Genomic DNA, 9,524 nt, shown 5'->3' with positions numbered 1-9,524 from the left:
TATTTTCACAATATGTGTACCTGTTCATAGCATCATAACTCTCTGCATATAGCTCCGTTTCGCGCGTGTAATATATCAAAATGTTCGTCTTGTGATGATCTTCATTTTGTTCAATTGCACCATGTTCATTAGAGTCCATCTGGACGCCCAAATCTCTGGTGCAAGAGTGCTAGTTGCTGTTGTCTGCTGTTACTTAGCAGAACTTGTGGATTTGTTATTTTTGTTGCATTTAATCTGTGCATCTTATGGGCATGAGCTCTACATGTGTTTTGATGTATGTCATGCCATCTTTCCAGTGGTGTATGCCGTGTATTTTTTTGATCTCCGTGGTGACTAGCACAAGCATGCAAACTAGGCTCCGTAATGTTTCTGATTTCAGGGACTTAGTAATTTCTCTAAGTCTTTGTCTGTTGTTATTTTGTTGCTATGTAAACTTGATGCTACAGAGAGATCCATGCATATTTTGGAGATGTTCAGTAAGGATGTTTTGTACATATTGTTGTAATTGATCCATTACTGCCCTTGTTTGCAATTATGGAGTTCCATAGCATGACTCAATCTTGCTTTACTTTTGGTATAAAATATTTCTGGCAGAATCTTAACATGATATTCAATTTTGCCAAGCTTGTTGTAGTTGATACATACAGGCTATGTACTTGCTCTTGCCACGGATAGCTTCATAATCATGCCATCTTGCTGTAGGTATGCTTGTTTTGTCATGCGTAGCTCTGTAGTGAGTGCATCAAGCTCACCAATATGCCTTCATATTGTTGTTTCTGCCATGCTCTATTTTCTGCTAAGTCTGAAACCTGTTAACGAAACTTGCTATGTTTACATGGTTGCCATCATATCTTCTGTTCCTTTTTGGCTTATGGTCAGTAAGGGACTTTTGTCATATGAATTTAGTAGAATACTTTCATGCCTTTTTTTACCATGTTAAGTTCCTGTAGCATGTTCATTTCATGCTCTGAACATTGCTACCTGATGCAGTTTCAGGCATGCCGAGTAATTTCTCTAAGTCTGTGAACATGTTATCTTTTGCACTATTGCCATGCTTGTTTGAACCTGCTATGGTGTGATCTAGCCGTAGCTCAGTGTTCATATTTTGTCAAGCATCTCCTGTAGATTACTGCCATATGCTTTGTTGCTATGTTGGAGTGTTGTAGCTTTGTTACTTATTGCATTCTAAGTGCTATCATGCTGTTAATCACAGATTCGTGTCACTCTTGTTTTGCTTGCCATTTGCAAACCGTGCATCCGTTTCCGGTGATCTTTATATTGATTTCAACCGAAATCATTTCATCTTTCCAGTGGCATGCTTAGTTTGCCAAGTTACTGCCTTGTTCATCATTTTCCCTTCCAGAGCACGCATATGCATCGCATATCCCATCTCGCATATCATTCTTGTATTGCATCATGTTGCTTGTGCATTTCCCGTGATTGATTGTGGTTCCGTTGCTTGTGTTCTTGTTTTGGGTAGAGCCAGGAGACGAGTTCGTGAACGAGGAACCTGTTGAGTACGCTTACGAGGATCAAGTTCTCGACAACTCTGAGAACCTTGCACGCAAGATGACCACCCCTCGAAATCACTTCTATCTTTGCTTTGCTAGTTGTTCGCTCTTTTGCCATGCTGCGCTACCTACCACTTGCTATATCATGCCTCCCATATTGCCATGTCATCCTCTAACCATCCTTTCCTAGCAAACCGTTGTTTGGCTAAGTTACCGCTTTTGCTCAGCCCTTCTTATAGCGTTGCTAGTTGCAGCTGAAGTTGAAGTTGGTTCCATGTTGGAACATGGATATGTTGGGATATCACAATATCTCTTATTTAATTAATGCATCTATATATATTTGGTAAAAGGGTGGAAGGCTCGGCCTTATGCTTGGTGTTTTGTTCCACTCTTGCCGCCCCTAGTTTCCGTCATACCGGTATTATGTTCCTTGAGTTTGCGTTCTTACGCGGTTGGGTGATTTATGGGACTCCCTTGACAGTTCGCCTTGAATAAAACTCCTCCAGCAAGGCCCAACCTTGGTTTTAGCATTTCCCACCTAAGCCTTTTCCCCCGGGTTTTCGCGAGCCCGAGGGTCATCTTTATTTAAACCCCCGGGGCCAGTGTTCCTCTGAGTGCTGGTCCAAACTAGAGCCACTTGTAGCGCCACCTTGGGGAAACTCGAGGATTGGTTTTAGTTGTACGTAGTGTTCATCTGGTGTGCCCTGAGAACAAGATATGTGCAGCTCCTATCGGGATTTGTCGGCACATTCGGGCGGCTTTGCTGGTCTTGTTTTACCATTGTCGAAATGTCTTGTAAACCGGGATTCCGAGACTGATCGGGTCTTTCCGGGAGAAGGTTTATCCTTCCTTGACCGTGAGAGCTTATGATGGGCTAAGTTGGGACACCCCTGCAGGGTATTATCTTTCGAAAGCCGTGCCCGCGGTTATGAGGCAGATGGGAATTTGTTAATGTCCGGTTGTAGAGAACTTGTCACTTGACTTAATTAAAATACATCAACCGTGTGTGTAGCCGTGATGGTCTCTTTTCGGCGGAGTCCGGGAAGTGAACACGGTTTGAGTTATGTATGACGTAAGTAGGAGTTCAGGATCACTTCTTGGTCATTACCAGTTGACGACCGTTCCGTTGCTTCTCTTCTCGCTCTCATTTGCGTATGTTAGCCACCATATATGCTTAGTGCCTGCTGCAGCTCCACCTCATCTCACCATCCTTTCCTACAAGCTTAAATAGTCTTGATCTCGCGAGTATGAGATTGCTGAGTCCTCGTGACTCACAGATTCTACCAAAACAGTTGCAGGTGCCGACGATGCCAGTGCAGATGATGGGATCGACCTCAAGTGGGAGTTCGATGAGGAACGTGGTCGTTACTATGTTTCTTTTCCTGATGATCAGTAGTGGAGTCCAGTTGGGTCGATCGGGGATCTAGCATTTGGGGTTATCTTATTTTCATTAGGATCTTGACCGTAGTCGGTCTATGTGTGTATTTTGGATGATGTATGTTTCATATTTATGTATTGTGTGAAGTGGCGATTGTAAGCCAACTCTCGTTATCCCATTCTTGTTCATTACATGGGATTGTGTGAAGATGACCCTTCTTGCGACAAAACCACAATGCGGTTATGCCTCTAAGTCGTGCCTCGACACGTGGGAGATATAGCCGCATCGTGGGCGTTACAAGTTGGTAATCAGAGCCATCCCCGACTTAGGAGCCCCCTGCTTGATCGAATCGTTGGCGTTGTTGAGTCTAGAACAAAAATGTTTTGAGTCTTAGGATTATATATATCGGAGAGTAGGATTCTTTTTACTCCTCAGTCCCTTCGTCGCTCTGGTGAGGTCTCCTGACATAGAAGTTTTGACTCTTCTCTCCTCAAATTTCACTAAAAAAAATTTAGGATCACGCGGGTATCTTAGAATCATTCCGATGGTTTTGTGACAAGAACATTGTTCTTGGTGCCTCCTGACATTTAGGGGTTGTGGCAGTGTCCCGGGGAGTTGAGCTCCGAGGTGTTGTCGTCACAATTTTATCGTTGCAGTTCTGGAATACCTGAGTTTCGCCGACATCGAAATCTCTTTTATGCAGTTGTTGGTGAGATCACCTCGACGCCACCCAGTACTGGGGCGGGAGTTTGGGAGTATTGCCATAACTCATATAACGGATGTTTTTCGAAGGTTGAGGTACACGATTTCCGAAGGTTTCTTGGTTATGTGTTGACGGATGGATACAGCTGGATCTAGGGATTGCTAGTTTGGGTGATATATTTTGTGTCCCCTGTATCCCCAACACCAGATTGCATAACCAGAAAGTTTCGGGAGTTTATAAGTGGGAATTCAAGTAGCTCTTAGGATATCTTTCCGACAGACGCATGATATGAGATTGGGGTTCGACGTCTAGTGGTCCGCCTTTCCACGGTTGGTTTTATAGTGGTCTCGTAGTGTCTTAAAGAGTCCTTGGCTATGCCGACTCGGGGACGCTTCGTATGTCATGTGCACAGCCTTGTACATGATGGTGTTGTATGATCGAGCCCGTGTGGGCCCCACCACGAAAACTTCGGACGAAATCTCTATCATATGTTTGCTCCGGCTTATTCTGCAAGCCAATACTTTGTTTTGTTTTCAATTGTGGTATTCGAGTTGCTTCGAAATCAAATGTTGATTCCATATCTTTTTCTAAGTGGCTTCTCAATTTATGGAAGTGCGATGATTTACTATGGAATTCATTCGTTCATCCTCGTTCGAATGTTTATTGTGAAGACTATATGTTGCAATTTCTATCCGTTGATTCTACTTGTCTATTTGTCTATCAAGATGCTAACGGATGTCACCCTCTTCAGGATGGCTCCGCCAACGCGTCAGAATCCGGATCGCAATGAAGGGAGTCAGGCGAACCCTCCGCCACCACCTCCACCTCCGGAGGCATGGCAAGCTATCATGGCAGCCACCAATGCCAATGCTCAGATGATTCTGCAACTCTTGCAAGAACGCACCCAAGGGCAAGGCAATCAAGGAAATCAAGTTCAAGGCAACAATCAGCCTCACTTTGCTACTCTCAACCAGTTTCACGCAAATCATCCCAAGTCTTTCAGCTACTGTGCCGAGGCCACGGATGCCGATGATTGGCTCGTGGACATCTACAAGCATTTTGAATGTAGCAATGTCAGGCCTGAGGACTATGTCAAGTTCGCTTCTTTTCAACTCAAGGACCAAGCTGCTGATTGGTATCAACAATACAAAGATTCCAGAGGAGGTCGTGTGATCACTTGGACTGACTTCTGTCAGGACTTCAAAGCGCACCACATTCCACAAAGTGTTGTTGAGAGCAAGCGTGAGGAGTTCCGCAATCTCAAGCAAGGCAGCATGTCTGTGTATCAATTCAACATCCAGTTTCAGAAACTTGCTCGCTTCGCTAAACAAGACGTTCTTGATGAAAAGAGCATGATCTATCACTTCAGAGGTGGCCTTAGAGAGGATCTGCAGTTAGCTCTCGTTCTTGTTGAGCCTACTCAGTTTGATCAATTCTATAACATGGCACTGAAGCAAGAGGCTGCTCAGCTCAAGTGTGAGGCTTCTAAGAAGAGAGTCAGAGACGCAGTTCAGTCTTCTTCTTCCTCACTTGTGGCAGCTAAGCAACAGAAGTTCTGGTTGCCTCCTCCTCCTCCGTTTCGTCAGCCTTACCAGCAGAAGAACAAAGGTGGCCATGGTTCTTCCAACTCTTCCAACTCTAGCTATCAGAACAAGTCTCAAAATCAAGCTCCAAAGTCCAATGCTCCTTATCACCGTCCACTCTCAGAGGTGACTTGCAACAAGTGTCAGCAGAAAGGTCACTATGCTAACAAATGCTTCAACCAAAGGCGCCTTCCGCCTCCTCCTCCTGTCAGATCTTCCAGCAATGCAGTGGTCAAGCATAATCCAAAGTTTGCAAAGGTGAACATGATGAATGCAGCTCAAGCGGAGGAATCGACTGATGTGTTAATGGGTAATCTTCCTGTTAATGATATTCCTGCAAAAGTTCTTTTTGATACTGGTGCATCGCTTTCTTTCATATCAAGACCATTTGCATCCAAGCATGAGTTGGTTTTTCAAGGTTTGCCTAGACCGTTAGCAGTTGTCTCTCCGGGCAAATGCATGAATGCAAGCTACTTGGTTCCGGATGTTTCCATCAAGATGGGGAACTATAAATTTCTGTCTTCTCCAGTTGTTCTTGGTGACTCGGATATTGATCTTATTCTCGGGATGGACTGGCTTTCTAAGCACAAGGCTCAACTTGATTGCACTGCCAGGGAAATTCAATTGACACACTCTTCTGAGGATGTTATCATTTATGCCGCTCGTGATGAAACCATTCGGTTATTTTCTCTCAATGAGAAGGGCGAATTGAATGCCATCTCTCAAATTCCAGTCGTTTGTGAGTATCAAGATGTCTTTCCAGAAGAGCTTCCGGGTATGCCTCCTCACCGGCCAGTTGAGTTCGTTATCGATCTTGAGCTGGGCACTGAACCCGTTTGCAAGCGTCCATACAAGCTTGGACCCAAGGAGCTGAAGGAATTGAAGAAACAGCTCGATGAACAAGAGCGTCTGGGTTTGATCAGACCGAGTTCTTCTCCATGGGGTTGTGGTGTTCTTTTTGTCCAGAAGAAGGATGGCACGGACCGACTTTGTGTCGACTACCGTCCATTGAACAAGAAGACAATCTAGAACAAGTATCCACTTCCCAACATCAATGAGCTATTCGAGCAACTCAAAGGGGCTAAAGTATTCTCCAAGCTTGACCTTCGCATGGGTTATCATCAGATTCGCATTCATGAAGAAGATATTTCCAAGACAGCATTCAGAACAAGCTTTGGTTCTTATGAATATACTGTCATGTCTTTCAGCCTTGTCAATGCTCCTCCAACATTCTCTCGGATGATGAATTTCATCTTCAACCCCTATACCAATGAATTCGTCCTGGTGTATCTCGATGATATATTGGTCTTCTCCAAGAATAAGAAGGATCATGCCAAACATTTGCGATTGGTGCTTGACCAGCTCAGAGAGTATCAATTTTATGCGAAGTTTTCCAAATGTGAGTTTTGGCTTGATGAAGTTCTTTACCTTGGTCACATCATCTCTGCCAAGGGCATCGCTGTTAACCCCGAGAAGGTGTCTGCAATTGTGAATTGGGAACCTCCTCAGAATGTCAAGCAGCTCTGCAGTTTTCTTGGTCTTGCAAGCTATTGCCGAAGATTCGTTGAGAATTTCTCTAAGATTGCAAAGCCTCTTTCCAACCTCCTCCAGAAGCATGTCAAGTATGTCTGGTCTCCTGAGTGTGATGTTGCTTTCAACACTCTCAAAGAGAAACTAGTCACAGCTCCTGTCTTAACTCCTCCTGACGAATCCAAGCCATTTGAAGTTTTCTGTGATGCTTCTCTCCAAGGTCTCGGTGCTGTGTTAATGCAAGAGAAGAAAGTGGTGGCCTATACCTCTCGTCAGTTGAAGCCCAATGAAAAGAACTACCCCACTCACGATCTTGAGTTGGCGGCAGTTGTCCATGCATTAATAACGTGGAGACATCTCTTGTTGGGAAGGAAAGTGGACATTTTCACCGATCACAAGAGTCTCAAGTACATCTTCACTCAGCCCAACCTCAACCTCAGGCAGACTCGGTGGGTCGAAATGATTCAAGAGTACAATCCGAGTATTGAGTATACTCCAGGCAAGGCAAATGTCATTGCAGATGCTTTAAGCAGGAAGGCTTATTGCAACAGCTTAATTCTCAAGCCATTCCAATCGGATCTTTGTGAAGCTTTCCGCAAGCTGAATCTCCAAGTTGTTCCTCAAGGCTTTCTTGCCAACCTCATAGTCTCTCCTACTTTGGAAGATCAAATTCGTGAGGCACAACTTCTTGATGCCATGGTGAAGAAGGTGAAACGTGGTATCGACAAGGGTCTTGCCAAATACAAGAGCTATCGCATTGATGACAGAGACACTTTATTCTTCGAGGACCGGATTGTGGTTCCTAAAGGTGATCTAAGGAAAGTCATTATGAACGAGGCACACAATTCTCTTCTTTCCATGTACGAAGATGTACCATGACCTCAAGCAGTCGTATTGGTGGACTCAAATGAAGCGAGAAATTTCCCAGTTCGTGAATGAATGTGATGTCTGTCGAAGAGTGAAAGCAGAACACCAACGACCAACTGGTCTCCTCCAACCTCTTGCTATCCCAGAGTGGAAGTTTGATCATATCAAAATGGACTTCGTGACTGGTTTTCCAAAGTCCAAGCGCGGAAATGATGCTATCTTCGTTGTCATCGACAAGCTTTCTAAAGTGACTCATTTCCTTCCAATCAAAGAATCTATCACAGCAGCTCAGTTGGCAGAGCTATACACCTCCAGAATTGTCTCCTTGCACGGCATTCCACAATTGATTTCTTCAGATCGTGGAAGCATCTTCACCTCTAAGTTCTGGGACTCCTTCCAGAAGGCCATGGGCACCAACATTCGCTTCAGCACAGCTTTCCATCCTCAAACTAGTGGCCAAGTCGAGCGAGTCAATCAAATTCTTGAAGATATGCTCAGGGCTTGTGTCATTTCCTTTGGCATGAAATGGGAAGATTGTCTTCCATATGCCGAATTCTCCTACAACAACAGCTTCCAAGCGAATTCGAGCAAAGCCCCATTCGAGATTCTCTATGGCAGAAAGTGTCGTACTCCTCTCAATTGGTCAGAGACTGGTGAACGCCAACTTCTTGGCAATGACTTAATCACTGAAGCTGAAGAAATGTGTAAAGTCATCCGTGATAATCTAAAAGCCGCGCAATCGCGCCAGAAGAGTTACTATGATAGTAAGCACCGTGATGTGGCTTTCGAGATCGGAGACCATGTCTACCTCCGCGTCTCTCCAATGAAAGGCACTCGTCGCTTCGGTATCAAAGGGAAGCTTTCCCCTAGATACGTGGGTCATTTCAAGATCATTGGCAAAAGAGGCGACCTCGCCTATCAACTTGAGCTTCCTTCCAACTTCGCGAACGTGCACGATGTGTTCCACGTGTCACAGCTTCGCAAGTGCTTCAAGACACCTGAGCACACTATCAACTTCGAAGAGACTGACGTCCAAGAAGATTTGTCTTATCATGAGCACCCCGTTGCTATTCTCGAAGAAACTGAGCACAAGACTTGCAACAAGTCAATCAAATTCCTGAAAGTGAAGTGGTCACACCATTCAGACCGAGAAGCCACCTGGGAACGCGAGGACCACCTCCGTTCCGAATATCCAGAGTTCTTTCAGTCCTAGATCTCGGGATGAGATCCTCTCGTAGTGGTGGAGTGTTGTAACACCCCGGATGTAACTTTCCATATTTGTAACTCCAACTCTTGCCATTTTCGGCCATGTGATATGATATTCCCTTCGTGGTCGGGTTTTGTCTTTCGTTTTGCATTTTGTTCATGCCTTGCATTTCATATCATGTGCATCTCATTTTGCATACGTGTTCGTCTCATGCATCCGAGCATTTTCCCCGTTGTCCGTTTTGCAATCCGGCGCTCCCATCTCCTCCGGTGCACCCCTCTTGTTTTAGTTTCGTGAGCGGGTGTTGAACATTCTCGGAATGGACCGAGTCTTGTCAAGTGGCCTTGGTATATCACCGGTAGACCACCGGTCAAGTTTCCTTCCATTCAGAGGTCGTTTGGTACTCCAATGGTTAACCGGGTAACCGCAAAGTCCGTTTGTGTGTTGCAGCAAAACCCCCCTTAAAACCAGCCCAAAACCCACCAAACTCTCTTCCATGCTCTAGGCCGTTCGATCACGATCGTGTGGGCGAAAACCGCACCTCATTTGGACTCTCCTAGCTCCCTCTACCTATATATTTGCATCCCCTCCCGAAAACATTCGCAGTCCAACCCTAGCCTCGCTCCCTCTCCGCCGCCGGACGCGTCCGGTCCGCGCCGGACGAAGCCCGCGCCGCCGCCCTCGTCCACTCACGCTGCGCCACGTGGCCCCCCGCCGCCGTCCACCGCCGCAGGCCTGCAGGCCC

Source organism: Triticum aestivum, chromosome 5D, assembly GCF_018294505.1.
Source record: "Triticum aestivum cultivar Chinese Spring chromosome 5D, IWGSC CS RefSeq v2.1, whole genome shotgun sequence".
Taxonomy (NCBI): Eukaryota; Viridiplantae; Streptophyta; class Magnoliopsida; order Poales; family Poaceae; genus Triticum; species Triticum aestivum.
Note: the sequence above shows the minus strand (reverse complement) of the source record.